The following is a 9602-nucleotide window of genomic DNA, read 5'->3' as shown; positions in this document are numbered from 1 at the left end:
CTTCCTTCCTTCCTTCCTTCCTTCCTTCCTTCCTTCCTTCCTTCCTTTTCTTGTGCTAATCCCATGACCTATAACTGACTTCAGGCTATTAGTAAGGGGAGATGAAGCAGTATATGAAGAAAAGGCTACAGAAGCAAGGAAGAAGGATGGGGGTGTGTAGAGAGAGCTTGAGAAGGTCTCAGTGGTGAGGGGCTGTATTGGCTACAAGAGGAGGAGAAATAGTGCTAGCGAAGCTGCAGCGATCCACCAGGTGAGGCGGTCTGGCCAGCAGGCAGAAGTCTGACGTGGGTTCAAACTGGGGCTTAGCTCCTCACGACACAGCCGGGGTTTGCCAATCAGTCAGCTGCTGTTTACTGACTTCCTGTCGCGTGCTGGGCATTGCCACACATTGTAGATGATGGCGACCATGCAGGACTCCTGCCCTCATGGAACCCAGGCATCACATTGTTAGAAAGAATGTAATTGCAGAAACACTGCAAAGGAGACATCGACGGTGTTCTGGGAGGATCTCGAGAAGGTTTTATTGACTAGGGGTGACAATTACTGTGAGACCTGAAGAATTTCCTCGACTACCTCAAGACTCTGAGTCTCCATTCTGCATCTGCGTTGCGAACGTGACAGTGCTTATGACCCAGCGTTCTTGTAAGGATTGGGAATGAGAGTTGGTCATGATTTGGTACAATTTTACTTGGGCCCCCAGACTGTAGTCTGCTGACGCCTGCCCTAGAGCATCCTTACGTGCAAGATCCAGGAGCACCTGTAGGGTTGAAGCCACCATATCAGACGCTGAGGCAGCTGTGCCCTGCCCACCTCTCAGCTTCTGAGAAGTCGCTGTGGGTGCAGCCCCCTCTGGCTGAGTGACCTCTCTGTCACAGTCCTGCTGGTGCGGGGCAATCACCTATCACAGCTTAGGCCCAGGGCTGGCCCCTGGTAGGCTCCCCCAACTAAGCAACGAACTGCCTGTGCACAGAGACCATATATCCTTGTTTCCATTTCTCAGAATCTAGGACAGCAGAGCTCTGTGCCCGCTTGACTAACTCTCCTCTTCGGTCACTACTAACAACTAACCTGATCACTTTACCTATGAAACAGATAATATTTATAAAACCAGGAAGCAGAACAGACCACCACTTCATTGAGAAATAATCAAAGGAAGACCACAAACTGAGTATTTTGCTCCAGATTTATTTATATTTTACTTACGCATTTTCATGTTCCACCTGTTGTGAAATCCTAGCCCTTTGAATCAACCTACTCCTTCCCCCATGTCTACAGTTAAAATCCTTCCTACGTATTGACTCAGTTTTGCACTGACACCTGCAACGCTCTTCCTTGAAACACCACGGCCCAGACCACGTCCTGCTTGGATTCTCTTACTCTGTCATTTCTGTTCCTGTATTTTCCCAGTTTACCCAGAACACCTAGCTAGTTTCCTTGTTCTTCCTTCACCTGCTGACACAGGACGGTAAGTGAAACCTTTGCCTGAGAGCCCAAGACAATTAGCATGGAAGTGAGCTGGGAAGGAGAGCATCCTCCTCTGGAGAACCTGTGAAAAAGTAGTGCTTGGAGCTGGATGATGAATTCCAAACCTCGTTCCCACACCAACGGGGGAAAGTGCTGGAAGAGCAGAGAGTGGGGACTTGCATGAAAGAGGAGTTGCGAGTGTGCTGTGAATGCCCCCCTTCTCCCACCAGCACCCCCCAAGGAGGAGGGCCAAGGGTGCTTGCCCTGTCTTCAAGGCCTGCAAGAGGGGCTTGAACAATACCGTTCCGGAGAGCTAGACATGTGCCTCTTAGAGTCACAGGGTCATTGCCAACTGAAGAGACACACTCTCCTGAGAAAGCCAACGGCCCAGAGACCAGCTGGACGGCTGATGAAGGAGATGCTCTGGGCTCCAGATGGACCCGACCTTCTAGAGTTTGTCCTGACTTTTCTCCTGGATGAGATCCAGGTGTAAGCAAGAGGCAGACGCAGCATGGGCTCACCTCAGGTCCTGTCTCAGACCACCTGGAAGAGCCTTTCAGCTCAGCTCAGAGAAGCTGAAGATGGCACCTGAGTCCTAGGGGCTTCAAGCAGCCAGCCAGGTAGAGATGCATATGCCCAGGCCCAGAGAATTTCTGGGAAGGTCCACACTGATGGGGTAGATTGCCAAAACACGCTCAAGAGCACCAGTGACAAAAACAGTGTCAACCTATCACCAGCCCCAAATGCACAAAGCCAGCTTACAATAGCACCAGTGCGGGGAGAACATTCCCTCCCTCTCACATCACCCACTTCCTCTTGGGGGGGGGCACTCCAGCACAGCTGAGGAGACAAGGAGGAGATGGGTTAGGGGAGCAGGAAGAGGGCTGCTGACCTGCCCTTTCTTCTGCGGGCTGGCCTCCTGCCCAGGGCCAGGCCTCGCTGGAGAAAGGTGGGGAGGCACAACTTCACATCTCGTGCTCATCTGGACTCTGATGGGGGCCTGGTGTTTCCAATTTCTGGACTGAGGATGTTTGCATTAGCTGTGAGTGACCAGGAAAATCACAGGGAGAAATGGGGGGGGAACTGTTTGGTTCCTATGTTCTCCCCATATCAGGCTTGTTTAATAAATCAATTGATTTTCCCACCTGTATTTTTAACTTGTAAAGATGGTGCAGTAGTCATTATTTCTAGTGATTTTTGCCAAAATTAAAGGAAAGAAAATTGAGAGGCGAAATGATATGCTTTGGAAATTGGGGAATGAGGGTGTATTTGCTAAAAGCGAAGAAATATCACACAAGGACCTTAAGGACTGAGCTTATTCTGCCATTAACTACATTGCCACACACTGAAATAATATTTCATAAAAGTACCTCTCACAGTTCAGCTGTCTCTGGGACTCGGAATCTGTGTTATTTTCCACTTCTGCTCTGCAGCCCTTTAGATAGGAAAGCAAATAGAATCACTGGAATCTATTCAATTGGGGGAATCCTGTGGAAATACAGAAGACATTCTACTTAAGACTGAAACCTGCTGAAAAGGTTGGCTCTAAATTTCCTGTTCTCCTTAGGGAGGTATCTTAATTTGAAATTCTTGTTAAGCCAAAATGCCACAGAGGATAAAATATCTTCAGAGTTTGCTTGAGCTGGGCTGGTAGAAGGAGCCAAGGGCAAGAAAACCAGCACCTGAAATAGTCCAGCTGAGGTCGGCAGGCTCCCCAGGTGTGGGAGTGACAGGGACGGTGGTGGCCATGGTGTCACCTTCATTTTGCCACAGATCATTTGCAGAATAGCTTTCTTTCACAACAAGGTATGTGTGGCACAAATACTCCTGTTGCTGTGGAATTTGAAACGGGCAAGCCTTGGTTTCAGGGACCGAGGTCTTGATTTTATTTTTTATTTTTTAAAGATTTTATTTATTTATTTGAGAGAGAGACAGACAGAGATAGAAGAGAGCATGAGCTGAGCAGGGAGCCCGACGCGGGCCTCGATCCCAGGACCCTGGGATCATGACCCAAGCCGGAGGCAGACGCCCAACCGACTGAGCCACCCAGGCGCTCCCGAGGTCTTGATTTTAGAGGAGAGGCTCTGTCGGAAAGGGCTACTCACTTGTACCCTGAGTGTGGCCGCTCCCACCCCCTGGCCTCTGAGAATGTAGTGAGAGTGAGAGGACTCTCCTTTCTCCAGGACGTTGCTGCTGGCACCAGCCAATATCCACCCTTTATAAGGCAAACTCTTTACATCGAAAATTATTTATATGTTGATATATAATACACAGAAAGAGTTTATATGTGTGTATATTCAAAAGAATAATAATAGAAATTAAACAAGAACTGCCCCCCCCACACACACACACAAATAGACGCATAGATCAACGGAACAAACAGAGAGCTCAGGAATAAACCTACCCTTAGATGGTCCATTCATCCATGACAAAGGAGGCAAGAATGTACAATGGGGAAAAGACAGTCTCTTCAATAAATGGTGTTGGGAAAACTGGACAGCCACATGCAAAAGAATGAAACTAGACCACTTTCTCACGCCATACACAAAAATAAACTCAAAATGAGGTACCTGGGTGTCTCATTCAGTTAAGCATCCGACTCTTGATTTCAGCTCAGCTCATGATCTCAGGGTCGTGAGAGATCGAGCCCCAAGTTGGGCTCTGTGCTCAGCAGAGAGTCTGCTTGAGATTCCCTCCCTTTCCCTCTACCATCCCCCCTTCTCTGTCTCTCAAAAATAAACTCAAAATGGATTAAAGATGTAAATGTGAGACCTGAAATCATAAACCTCCTATAAGAGAAAATAGGCAGTAATTTCTCTGACATCAGCTATAGCAACATTTTTTTTAAGATATGTCTCCTGAGGCAGGGGAAACAAAAGCAAAAATAAACTATTGGGACTATGTCCAAATAAATTAAAAAGCTGTTGTACAACAAAGGAAACCATCAACAAAACAAAAAGGCAACCTACTGAATGGGAGAAGATATTAGCAAGTAATATATCCTATGAGGTGTTAATATTCAAAATTTAGAACTTACACAACTAAACACCAAAACCCCCACAAATAATCCAATTAAAAAATGGGCAGAGGATCTGAATAGACATTTTTCCAAAGAAGACATACAAATGACCAACAGACACATGAAAAGATCCTCATCAGTCATCATAAGGAAAATGCAAATCAAAACCATAATGAGATATCACCTCACACCTGTCAGAATGGCTAAAATCAAAAACACAATAAGCAAGTGTTGGCGAGGATGTGGAAAAAAGCAACTCTCATCTCAGTGATCACACTGGCTTGGAACCTCCAGGCTCGGTAGGAACCAATAACTCTTCTAACTAGGACATAGCTTTGAGGTGCTGGCAAGGAAAATGCCTAGTTAGAACTTATGTGGCGCCAGGGAAGCTTCCCACAAGATATTTACGGTTCATTTACAGTCTTCCAGAACAAATATATTCAATCAGGGGTAATTTGTTATCATAAGCATTGCTGCTTTGACACACAGCTGAAATTCTACCTCTATCAGGTTTCAAGGGAAACAGAAGAGAAAAGGTAACCCAAGGTCGATTTCCCATCCATTGTGTCTGTGTGTCCGCATGCGTGTGTGCATGTGAGTGTGCGTGCGTGCGTGCATAGAGTATGAATAGGGATCTATTTTCATCATTTTTGGTGTGGATAATGTGTTCTCCCAACGCATTTGCTGAATAACCCGTCTCTCCCTCACTGATCTCCAATGCCCCCTAGACCGTTTTCCAGCCCTCACTATACACCTGCGTCTGTTCATTAGCTGTCGGCGTGTCCCAGGACCGCCCTGTGCCGCCTACCACCACCGTCCTAACGAACGCAGCGCTATCATAAGCCTTGGTATCCGGAAGGTCAAGTCGGCCTCTTTTGCGGACAAGTTTGTCAATTTGTGATGGCGTTTTTCATCTGCCCACTTAGCTAGGCTCTAGTCCCAGTGAAGCGGTCTAGCTGTTGCTGTGAGGTAATGTTGCCCATGTCATTCAAGCCCTTAATCAGTTGACTTTAAGAAGATTATCCTGGATTATCTGGGTGGGCCTCACTGAATCTGTTGGAACGACGTAGGACGTAAGACGTAGGACGTAAGACGTAGGACGTAAGATGCCCCAGGAGAGAGAGGGAACGCCCCCCGTGGACGACGGCTGCGGCCGCTTCCGGTGAGTTCCGTCGTGCTTCTGACGGCCTCCTTCACGGATTTTGAATTTGCTTAGCCAGTTCCAACAATCACGTAAGCCAGTTCCTTATAATAAATCTGTCTCTTGCTGTCTCTCTGTGTGTCGGTCCCTCTTGCTCTTTATATAAAATATATATACTATTTATTTTTTTCTAATTTTATTTATTTTTATTTATCCTGGTTCTGCTTCTCTAAACCTTGGCTTGTATACTATTCTTCTCTTCTTTATTTTGTACAAATTACCAAATTGACTTGTCAAGTTGCGCAAAAATACATATTTGGGTTTTGATTTACATTACAGTGACTATATGCTAATTTGGGTGGAACTGATACCGTCATAAAATTGAGTCTTCCTATCCATATTTTTCCACTTATTTAGGTCTTATGTATATCTTTCTATGAAGATACATAATTCTCTGTAAAATCTTGTTTTAGTAGTTATTACAAATGCTGTCTTTTAAACTTCTTTCTTATTACCTGAGTGCCCCTCCAAGTTCACATTCCCCCTTCGTCACCTGAGACATAATCATTCTGGTCTTTATAACAATCTCCCTTCTTCCTTCCCTCCCTCCCTCTGTCCTTTCTTCCTTCCCTAGTAGTTTTATTGCTTCTGTGAGAATTTGTCAATAGTCTGGTTCAGAGCCTTATCTAGATGGAATATGCAGCAGGTATACTTTTGTGTGGATACTTGATTTATAATCAGCGTGAGGCCACATTATTATTGAACCTTCGCTCTTCCTGGTGAAATAAACATTACAAAGTGTCCCTTTTATCTCTTAAAGCCTTTTTTTTTGCCTTAAAGTCTGCTTTGCCTGATCTTCATACACCACACTAGCTTTCTTTTTAAAGATTTTTTTAAAGTTTATTTATTTTTGTGAGAGAGAGAGAGAGAGCAGGGAGAGGGGCAGAGGGAGAAGCAGGCTCCCCGCTGAGCCAGGAGCCCGATGCAGGACTCGATCCCAGGACCCTGGGATCATGACCTGAGCCGAAGGCAGACGCTTAACCGACTGAGTCACCCAGGCGCCCCCACACAAGCTTTCTCCCATCCTTTTATTTTCAACTTTTCTGAATTCCTATGCCTTCTGACTTCTTTGTTTTGCCATCTCTTCGTGTATCTTTGCCGAGAATCCTTTACTCTTTTAATGCCCTCCAGGCTACAAAACGTACACTTTGTGTAGATTTTCAGTTAGCCTAAGTGGGAGGGTTAGTGCAAGTGAACCTCATCTGCCATTGTCAGAAGTAGTGTCATTTCTTCATGTCTGGCTTGCAAAATTAAATAGTTTTTATGTACTCATCTTACATTCTGCAGACTTCCTGAACTCTCTTACTAACTCGAGCATTTTATGTATATATTCTTTTAGATTTCTACATAGATAATCATGTTATCTGCAAATCCTTTCCAGTCTTTACAACATGAATTTCTTTTTCTTCTCTTGCACTGGGAGGTACTTCCAATATAATGAAAAGAAAACAGTCATAATGGAAATCTTTGCTGCTTCCTGATTTTAGGAATCATTTTATGTTTTAGTCATAAGCAGGATATTTGCCGCAAGTTCTTTATGGATAAGCTTTATCAGATTAAGTAGGTTCCCTTTTATTTTAGTTTGCCACAAATTGTTTTTATTTTTAAAATGTAAGTGGTTATTGAATTTTATTGGAGACGATTCTGAATCTATTAAGATGATCATATGGTTTCTGTCTTTGAATCTGTTATTGTAGTGAATTGCATTACCAGATTTTTCTAACATGGGACCAGTTTGTATCTTTGAATAAATCTAACTTGATCGTGATGCGTTGTTATTTTTATGTATTTCTTGATTTAGTGTGCTAATGTTTTATTTAGGGTTTTTGCATTTATGCTCCTAAGAGAACTTTTTTATACTGTTCATGTCTGGTTTGGGTATCAAGTTTATATAAGTCTCATAAAATGAGTTGGGAGTGTTCTCGGTTGACCTTTCTTTAGAGACACTAGGATAAGCTGAGAATTAACTGTTCCTTGAACACTCAAGAGAGCTTACTTCTCAGCCATCTGGGTTTTGTGTGTTCTTTGTGGGAAGACTGTAACTATTGATTTAATTTATGGGGTGGATCTACATTTATTAAAGACTCCTGCCAGGAGGGAGTGCCAGGGGGAGCCCGAGCTGTCTGGCTGCTGGCGGGCCCCCATTACCTGGCTGTCCTCTGTGTCCCTCACTGGCATGCTCAGAGGTGAAATCCACACGGGCTGCATCTCCCCCCAGTGGCCACAGATGTGTGACTCTGAAGGAGAGCTGGTTAGTAGTGGACGGACAGTCATGGCTGGGAGGAACTATCTTCCCAGGGAGCCCAATTGCTTGTGGGCCAGCACTGTTGCAAGGGAGTGATTTTCCACAAAGGGGTATAGGCTTGGTCTGGTCAGGGGGCAAGAGGAGGGCAGGGAGTGACAAGTGGGAGCCATGGAGGGCTGGCTGGTGGGTGAAAGGACAGATGGGCTCCCTGGGAGGTGTGGGAGCATGGGGAGAGCCGATGGTGGTATACTGGTCCTAGAAGCTCATGGTATGCCCCACATTGACATTTGATTGCTCGATCAGGATGTATCCCAGGGTCCAATGGTGGCAGGTCAGCAGAGGTGTGCCTGGGCAGGGGGTGGTGTTTGAGCAGCAGCTCTTTACCAACAAGTGAGGGAGTCTATACAAATGTTAATGTCTGTTCGGGTGCCTGGGTGGCTCAGTTGGTTAAGCATCTGACTCTTGATTTTGGCTCAGGTCATGATCTCAGGGTTGTGAGATGGAGCCCCATGTCCATCTCTGGGCTCAGTGCTCAGCAGGGAGTCTGCTTGAGGTTCTCTCCCTCTGCCCCTCCCTCCTCTCACACTCTCTCTCCCTCTCTCTAAAGTAAATAAATAATTCTTAAAAATTAAAAAAAAAAATCTGTTACAGCTGTTCTAAGCATGAGCTCTGATCACAGGATATATGTTTTTGGATTTTTTCCCCAGCTCTTTAAGGATTATATATCACAGGCTTCTGGTTTCGTTGTTTTGTGAGAGATCAACTATTAGTCCAACTGTCAGTTTTGTATTGATAATTTGTCTTTTTTCTCTGACAGTGTTTAAGATCTTTTTCCTCTTCTTGTGTTTTGCAGTTTCATGATGATGTAGCTAAGTGTTATTTCTTTTTATTTATTCTGCTTGGGTTTCCTGATCTGAGGATTAGAATCTTTCATCAGTATGGGAAAGTTGTCAGCTATCATCTCTTGAATACTGCCCCTCCCCATTCTCTCAGTTACCTCCTTCTGGATTGTATATTGTGCCTTCTCACTTTTTCCCCATTTAAAAAAATTCATTTAATAGAGAGAGAGAGAGAGAGCACAAGCAGGAGGAGTAGCAAAGGGAGAGGGAGAAGCAGGCTTCCCATGGGGCAGGGAGCCCAACTTGGGGCTCAATCCCAGGACCCCAGGATCATGACCTGAGCTGAAGGCAGATGCTTAACCGACTGAGCCACCTAGGTGCCCCTCCCCCCCTTTTTATCACTTCATTTTGCTCTGATGTCTCCTGGGTAATTTCATCAGGTCTAAATTCCACCTCATTGATTCTTTCATCAACCATACCTAATGTCATATTTAAACGTCAAATTGAGTTTCATTTCTATGTGGTCCCTTTCCAGAATTGTCTGGTCACGTTTGATAGCCTCTTATTTCTTCATCACATTTCAAAAATCTTAAACATGCTTATTTTAAATGTTATTGGCTAATTTCTATGTTTGAAGTGTTTGTGGGTCTGCTGTGATTTATCATTTTGTTGTTTCTCACTCAAGGTGGCTAATTGCCTCTTATTTACTAATTTTTTCCTGTAAGGTCTGATTCTTTACAGCTTTATCTGTGGGAAATCTTTGAGATTTTGAGTTTGGAGTGCTTGGACCAAAAACTTGACCCCTTTAAGCAAAATTTTTATATTGGGGGTTTG

This window comes from Phoca vitulina, unplaced genomic scaffold (genome assembly GCF_004348235.1).
Source record: "Phoca vitulina isolate PV1807 unplaced genomic scaffold, GSC_HSeal_1.0 scaffold11, whole genome shotgun sequence".
In the NCBI taxonomy this organism is placed as follows: domain Eukaryota; kingdom Metazoa; phylum Chordata; class Mammalia; order Carnivora; family Phocidae; genus Phoca; species Phoca vitulina.
Note: the sequence above shows the minus strand (reverse complement) of the source record.